Here is a 7,254-nt window from a genome sequence, read left to right on the forward strand (position 1 = left end):
TTTTTTTAGGTGCATACAGAAATGGAAGTTTTTGGGTTATGATTTTATGACTTATTTGTTGAGTCACAGAGCCCCTCTAATAACTGCTTCAGAACAAGCTGAAAGAACAAAATAAATGAGTATTCACATTTAATGGTAATTATGCAAGTTGGCTCTTTGTGCTATTATCTCCTACACAAAGATGAAGCAGAGGTGGTGGAAATTTCTGTTAAGGTTAAGAATGGAAAACATTGACAAAGTGGCAAAATGTTGAAATTTCTGCATGCTGAGTGTCACATCTTGGTGCCAACAACGTCACATCCCCACAGTCTCTTGACAGGGCATTGGCAGCACAGGAGCAGCATGCCCCATTCAAGTGGGGCAATGTGGTGGATCAAATTACTCTGAGGTAAAAGGGCTTTGAAAGGATATTTTTAGTCTATTTCCCCCCCCCCCCATTCCTTTCTTTCTCAGAGAAGTTGGAAACAAAGCTCAGCAAGAAATGTACAAACCTACCAGCCTGCTGGAAATGGCCACAAAGCCCAGGCTGAGTCAGAGCTGTGTTTGCAGTGTTACTTTTCCAGCTTGTGGGTCTTGCAGAGTAAAGTAAACAGCAATAATTTTATTGGCATGACAAAGGCACGAGTCATTACAGGGCTAAGGAAAAAACACCCAAACAGAACTCCAGTGCTTCATCTTACAAATGCAAATTGTTGCATTTGCTATCTGAATAGCATAAAATTTGCATAGAGTAGTAGTAACTCATAATTTACAGTTTTTTGGCTGGGGCTAACTTCCCACCCTTTCCCTGGCATTGGAGCAATGGATTTAAAGGTGAGTTTCAGACTGATAAACCCAGGATTGTGAGTAATGTTCAATACAGCAAAGACTGGGTATAAACTGGGGAAGACAGAGTAGAAATTCCAGGCCAAAAGAAAATTGAAGCACCATGTTATAAATTGGTATTACTTGGCTGACAGAGCTGCTCTTACTCAACAGGGCTAAAATCCAGAGCTACGATAGGAAATTACTTAATTGAAAGCTTGACATGAGTCAAGTTAATATCTTACACAATTATACAGAGCACCCTTCAGAGGAAGGGGAGATGAATATCACTGCAGAATCCCTTGGTAGGACATGTCTGGAGCCCAAGGATTATAAGAAAGCGCTTGGTACTGGCAGCAAAGCAGCACTTCCTCTTACATGCAGGGGTCCTAAGTTTAAGAATGCCTGGAAATAGCAGAGCAGAATGTTGGTGAGACAAACATCCAAGGGAGTGAGCTCTGAGCACTGACAGGGACATGGAGTCGTCATTTTACCCAACTCTACAGCCTCAGCCCTTCAGCTGCTTCCCTTTCCACCACCCCATCACTTTCTCCTGATTTGCACAGGATCTTCAGCAGAAGTCCCTAAGGATATGGGGTAAAGCTATTCCTGGCATGAAACAAAAAGCAACTATCTTATTTCATCACTCACTTTAATAAGAACAAAATTCCACTCTGTTTAATAAAAATTAATAGAAAACTAATCAAGTAAGACCCAGCTGAAAATCTGTGGTGATTGAGTTTAATGCTGGAGTATTCATTGCATAAACTACTCTTGTGCAAAACTGCCAGCTAGGCCCCAAATGTCATTGGGAGGTTTTATTTTTCACTTCAGCAGTTCTCCTGGCACACCCCAAATTATTACTTTTTCCATAACCAGTTAAATTATTATACATAATTTAATTTTATATTACATTTTATTAGTGTACTGTAAGCAGTGCCGCTTGCACCAGATCCATTAGGGAACATAAGATTACTTAGGAGGAAGAGAACACAAAAAACAACTGGACTTGTTGCCTGGCCTCTAGACCAGAAATATATCAAGCTGATGAAACTCAGTTTTGAGAGTTAAATTTCAGGGGAAGAACGAATGCCCAATGAGGAATTTTCCAGGGTAGTACAGAGCTGTAAACCTCAAAAGCTGGCAGACCAAGGCTCTCAGCAGAAAGCTGCAGGAGGAGCAGGGGCAGAATCCCAGTGGTGGGACACCTACAAGTTCTTCCACAGACTAATGCAGGAGATTATGGCAAGGCATGAGCAGGAGAAACAAAGCAACCCCCTCTTTCCCTCTGCATTGCTCCTCCTCATTTGGAAAGTTTCAGACTTGCTCCATTTTAGATTTTTACTACCTGGCCACTGCCAGCTGCCTGGCATTCTAGCTCCCTGTGCCTCACACAGATGACAAACTTTGTGGCTTTTTCTCCAGCTTTATTGCAAATAGTGCTCGTGATGAAAAATGAGGGCTCTTACACAGTGCTAATTTGCAGACAGAAAGAGGCAAAAAAGGGGTTACTGATATGGATGTGAGCAACTCCATCCCAAGAGGAAATGCAATCAATATAATTCCATTTCCTAAAGTTAATTAGATTAATTTTGTGTTTAGTAGTAATATTTTTGAAGTGCACCTGCTTAATTCTCACTACCAATCTCCAGCAAAACCATACCAACATTAAATACACACATTGTGACAACCAGAAAGTTCAAGTTCTGTGCCTTCCAGCCCACCAGCACACTTGAAGACACCTTTCTTTAGCCCATCAGTCACTTTAGCACTCCTGTCACACATTTAGATGCTTATGGGTGTCCAGGTGAAGAGGAAAGGACAGAGACAGCTCAGGCCAACTGCGATGTTAAAAAAAAAAATCCATCCCAAGCCAAACCAGAAACATTATCATTTATAGTTCTCATTGACTCCTAAAGTTAAGTAGCAACAGTAAGGTCAAGTATCCTTTAGAATCAGAGCTGTGAGTGCTGCAGTTACCTAGGCAACATCTGCTGCTTCTTCTATTTAGGATTTCATCCATGTACAGGGACAGGAAAAACAAATGAGAGTTTAGAAATTATTCAGGTCCCTTTAATTAAAGCCATAATATAAGTGTGACTACATGTCTATGAGTAGGGTGTTGTCTTAAGGGGCAAATGTCAGATTTTATACATGAAAATATGATTTTAAAAACCTCAAACAATATTTCATGTATTAAGAATGACAAAACGTTTAAGGCACCTGAAATTAATGCCTGGACCAAAATAGGCATCGCAATTATTTCAATACAGTGAATAACATTTGAATGATTTATGTCTTGTATGCCTAAAGCCAGTTGGTGAACGAGTTTTATTCATGTCAGCATTTTAGATTTCTCTGAAAACAAAGAAAACTGAAAATAAGAAATAAAATTCCCACATCATGAAAACCTGTTAAGAGCATTGAGGAGCTTGTCAAATTGATGGAGACTATTCAGCTTAAAAACCCAATGGAGTGTGCACTGAAATATTTCAGAGTTAATGGAAGAGTTAAATCAATCACCTCTTGCAACTTGTGTAATGGAGTACTCCAGGCAGAGAAATAATATGATTGAATTTAGATTCCTTCAACACTAATATTTACTACTGTTAAAATCCTTCAGCCTAAAAAGAAAATCCTCAAAGGCAAATCTGTACCCAGGAAGATAAATTGCTGCATTAACTGAAATTTGCTAATTTGCTCTCGCTGCAAAATGAAAGTAGAAGTTATCAGATTGGAGAACAGAACAAAATGACATTTCCGAGACATTAATCTTTACAAGATGTTAAATTACTTGTAAAAAGCTCAAGAAAAACAAAGGAATTAGTCAGACTATCATTTTCTCAAGAAATGCAAGTGACTGAGCTAATTGGATCGTGTAACACACTGAGGAATAATTCTTCACTAAGTTTGGTGAGTTAGTCAGTGAGGTTCAGTAAGGACAGCTGACTTGCCAGGGACAAGCAATGAAAATAAAAATCAGAAGGTTTTTGTCACCTGTTAATTCTGCCTTTTTTACTTGCAACCTGGTCTTAAGCAACATGTTGTGACACTGAAGAGAATATGAATGGGACAGTGTAGAGGATTTTGGAGCCAGGTGAGAGAAAGGTTTGAATACTTAAAATTCTAGAAAAGTCTCCCTAATTATGTGAAAAACGGAAGCAGGTAATTCCACTGATATTAAAAATAGAGAAAAACTTGTCTCATACATATTTGTCATGCCCTGGTATCAGCCCGGTCATATCAATTTATTTGAATGATCATGGCACTTAAGCAAAATTCCAGATAATCCATTTCATTTTCTGGCTCTCTGCCTAAACCTTAGTTATTTAGAACATTCAAATTAAAGCCTATTAACATCTTCACCCAATCACTATGAACTGGATTTATTTTCCCATTACAAAGGGAGGACACATCTATCCTTTTTTACTCTTTCAGGAGCTACCTAGTTTGTTACTACCCAAATGCACACTATAGCTTTAAAAATGGCTTATAATCATTTTCCAGGAGTCCTGTTCCAGTTTGCTGAACACTGAAGGATTTTTCTTGTTGCCTTTTTTGGGAGTGCTTGGGTAGCCTTTTCTCACCAGGTCTGTTTTTTAAATGGAGACCTTTTGTTAAGAATTTCCCCTTGGTGATACTGTCACTCCTAGCCCCAGCACTGAGTTCTGCATGAGCAGAAACTGGTGGCTTTAACAGTGGGCTGGAGAGTGGAGGTAGAGAGGGACAATTCTCCCAAGTGACCAAAATCCTGTGTCCAAGGAAAGCTGAGCCAGGTGGGGAAGGGGTCAGAGCTGACAGCACAACCACCCCTCCCAAGCACAGCTGTGGCTGAAGACAGACACTTGGTGCCTTTCCTAACCTTCCTTGCTACTCTGCTTTGTTCCCCAGCCTTGAAAAGTTCTGTCATGCCAGCCTTCATGGTGATTTCCACAGAAAACTCAGTGCTCCAACTTGGGAAAATTGTTAACATTTCAGAGACACAAATTATGTCTATACAGACCAAACAGCAGCTCTCAAATTGCAGCTGCATCTAAAATGCTTTGTGCTTACACAGAAAATTCTTTGGCCCTTGAGAGCAAAGCAGGCAGCCCTCAGGACCAGGAGGCACAGTTCACATTGCAGGGCAGTGTAGCCATTAAATGAGAATGTGCAATTGTCCCCACAGAGGGGAGATGTGTCAGTCTCTGCAGTTAGAGAGGAAAACGTGCATGAGCAAGGTGGGCTATTTATGAATCACATAAAACCCACATTCTAACCTTTGCATTTTAAACTCACACAGAGCAATGATCTAGTGGATGTATTTTCTTAGAAGAGCTTAAGATCTTACACTTTTCAGGGAAAAAAATAAAAGTACTTTAAAAGGTATCTAAACAGCTTTACTAACTAAAAATTAAGAGCGCCAAATGATTTTTAGAACTGTTCCAGGATGGCAAGTTAAGCAGTATGTGAGTAGGAAAACCACATTTCCTCTCTGAACTCTGGTCTCTATAAGCAACATCTGACATTTCTAGTGCCCACGTCCCCCACCCACAGAAAGAAGCCTCTGTACAAAAAGCTCCAAAGTTCTGTTGGTTCCCACAGTGCCCTCAGCCCACTTTGCAGTAATTACCTGTCATTATCTCTGGAGTCCCACTGGTCCCCGCTTTCCCACCTGAGGAAGTTCTACAGGAGGCTCACCTCCACATCTCTGCAGAGAGGAGCTGCAGCTGCTGCTCCAGCAAGGGCAACTGGATCTTCCCAGGTGCAAACACAGTAGCACAAACCCAGTAAGCTGAGACCCCCTGAAGTACCTCATTTTCTGCAAGTCTCACAGCACTTGACACAGCCCCAGCTAATCTGACAGCACAGTTACACCCAATGCACCCAGAGTGACTTACAGCCATCCTCTTTGGCTACCACCACCTTCAGAGTGTAGGTAAAGTAGTGCAAATCCCTGCCTGTGTTTGCATTTTCAGAGGTTTGGTTCTTGCTGAAACCAGTGTTGTGAATAAATTTAAGCTTTAACCAAACCATTACTGCATTTAATGACAGAATTAAAATGGAACTAAGCAAACAACAAAGCCTTTTGTAGCAACCTGTAGATAGAAGTAACACCCTTCTGCCAGAGTCAGTTCTGTCCCTCCACAGGGAGGCAGGGATTTCAGGAAAATGCCACTGCTTGTGGCTGTACTTCCTCCTCTTGGTACCACTTAACATTTCAGACAGGTTTTGCTTTAGCCACCTGCTGAAAGTACCATCCACAGGTGTCACAAATGAAACACAGCTGACACAGATCAGAATCCAAATAGGAACACCTGATTTTGTATTGGCAGGGCCCAAACTGACATAAACCAGACCTGCAGAAAGCAATCATGGCTTATTGAGCACAGCTGACTTCAGTGGAGTTGTCCTTCCTTCCCCACCCACCAAAGGCTTCAATTGCAGTTCTTCACTGTTTATTCATTTGCAATTGAGTTCTTATGACAATTAATGAAGAATTGTGAGAGGAATCATACTCTTCATGAAAACTCTCCATGTTCTGGCTAACAACTTGGTATTGTCACAATGGCTACTTACAACGAGAGTCAAAGGAATTACAAAATCAAGCAGGTTTGACAGAACTCTTGACAGAAAACCACATTCAAAGTCAGCTATGAAACCTCAAACCCTCAAATCATTCAAACACCATGCAGTTGTTTCCAGCCTGCTTCTTTAGGAGAACATTTGCTTCAGGTCTGTTATCACAATTTGTTTTTCTGAGGCAGTGTTCATGCAAGTAAAGACATGAAGTGATTTGTCTGCTCAAACTCACCACAAGGTTGGTCAGCAAAACTCAGGGTTTCCACTCACAATTAGGTGACAAAAAGCAAAACAAAAATTTCTGCTTAATATTTAGTTAATAGTTACAGTCAAATGCTTTATGCCTTAACAGCACCATAACATTTACCTACACATTATTTAAAAATCTGCTAGCTGAAATACAGAAAAACCAACATAGTGCACTTCTGAAAGCCCAAAGATTATCACAAACTTAATGCAATTCTAAGTCAAGCATTCACTTCCCCAGCACTGAACACACAGCCCAACACACCAGAAAAAGCACAATCTTTTGAACTGCTCAGAAATAACTATTCTTTAAAACATTTACTTCAGTTCTTATGTAAGCACAACAGCACTCTTAGAAGTGAAATATAGTATTACAAAACACAGGCTAAATCAAGATCAGAGAACCTGAAACACCTTCAGTATTTTTATCACTTTCTGCACCACAGAAAATAAATCCAACATCAGAAGTCCTCCTCAATAACCTCTCAAACAGCAGAAACACTTGGCAGATGAGGAAAAGTATTAACCTCTTTAGATTTGATAAGAGACAGAAAGAAGAACATAAACATCCAGCTCTTACCTATCAGAGAGCTGAAGCTACAGGGTTTTGCTCCGTGGCTTCAGCAGGGAGAGCTCCAAACT

General features: G+C 40.5%; 1 long non-coding RNA gene across 1 annotated transcript in view; it reads right to left on the reverse strand.

The window, feature by feature from the left end:
• The window catches only part of LOC135449453 (uncharacterized), an 84,463-nt gene extending 77,209 nt beyond the window's left edge, over positions 1–7,254 (reverse strand). The window contains exon 1 of the long non-coding RNA XR_010440745.1: positions 7,193–7,254. This is a non-coding gene — a long non-coding RNA (uncharacterized LOC135449453). The remainder of the gene's footprint in view (positions 1–7,192) is intronic.

This window comes from Zonotrichia leucophrys, chromosome 6 (assembly GCF_028769735.1).
Source record: "Zonotrichia leucophrys gambelii isolate GWCS_2022_RI chromosome 6, RI_Zleu_2.0, whole genome shotgun sequence".
NCBI lineage: Eukaryota > Metazoa > Chordata > Aves > Passeriformes > Passerellidae > Zonotrichia > Zonotrichia leucophrys.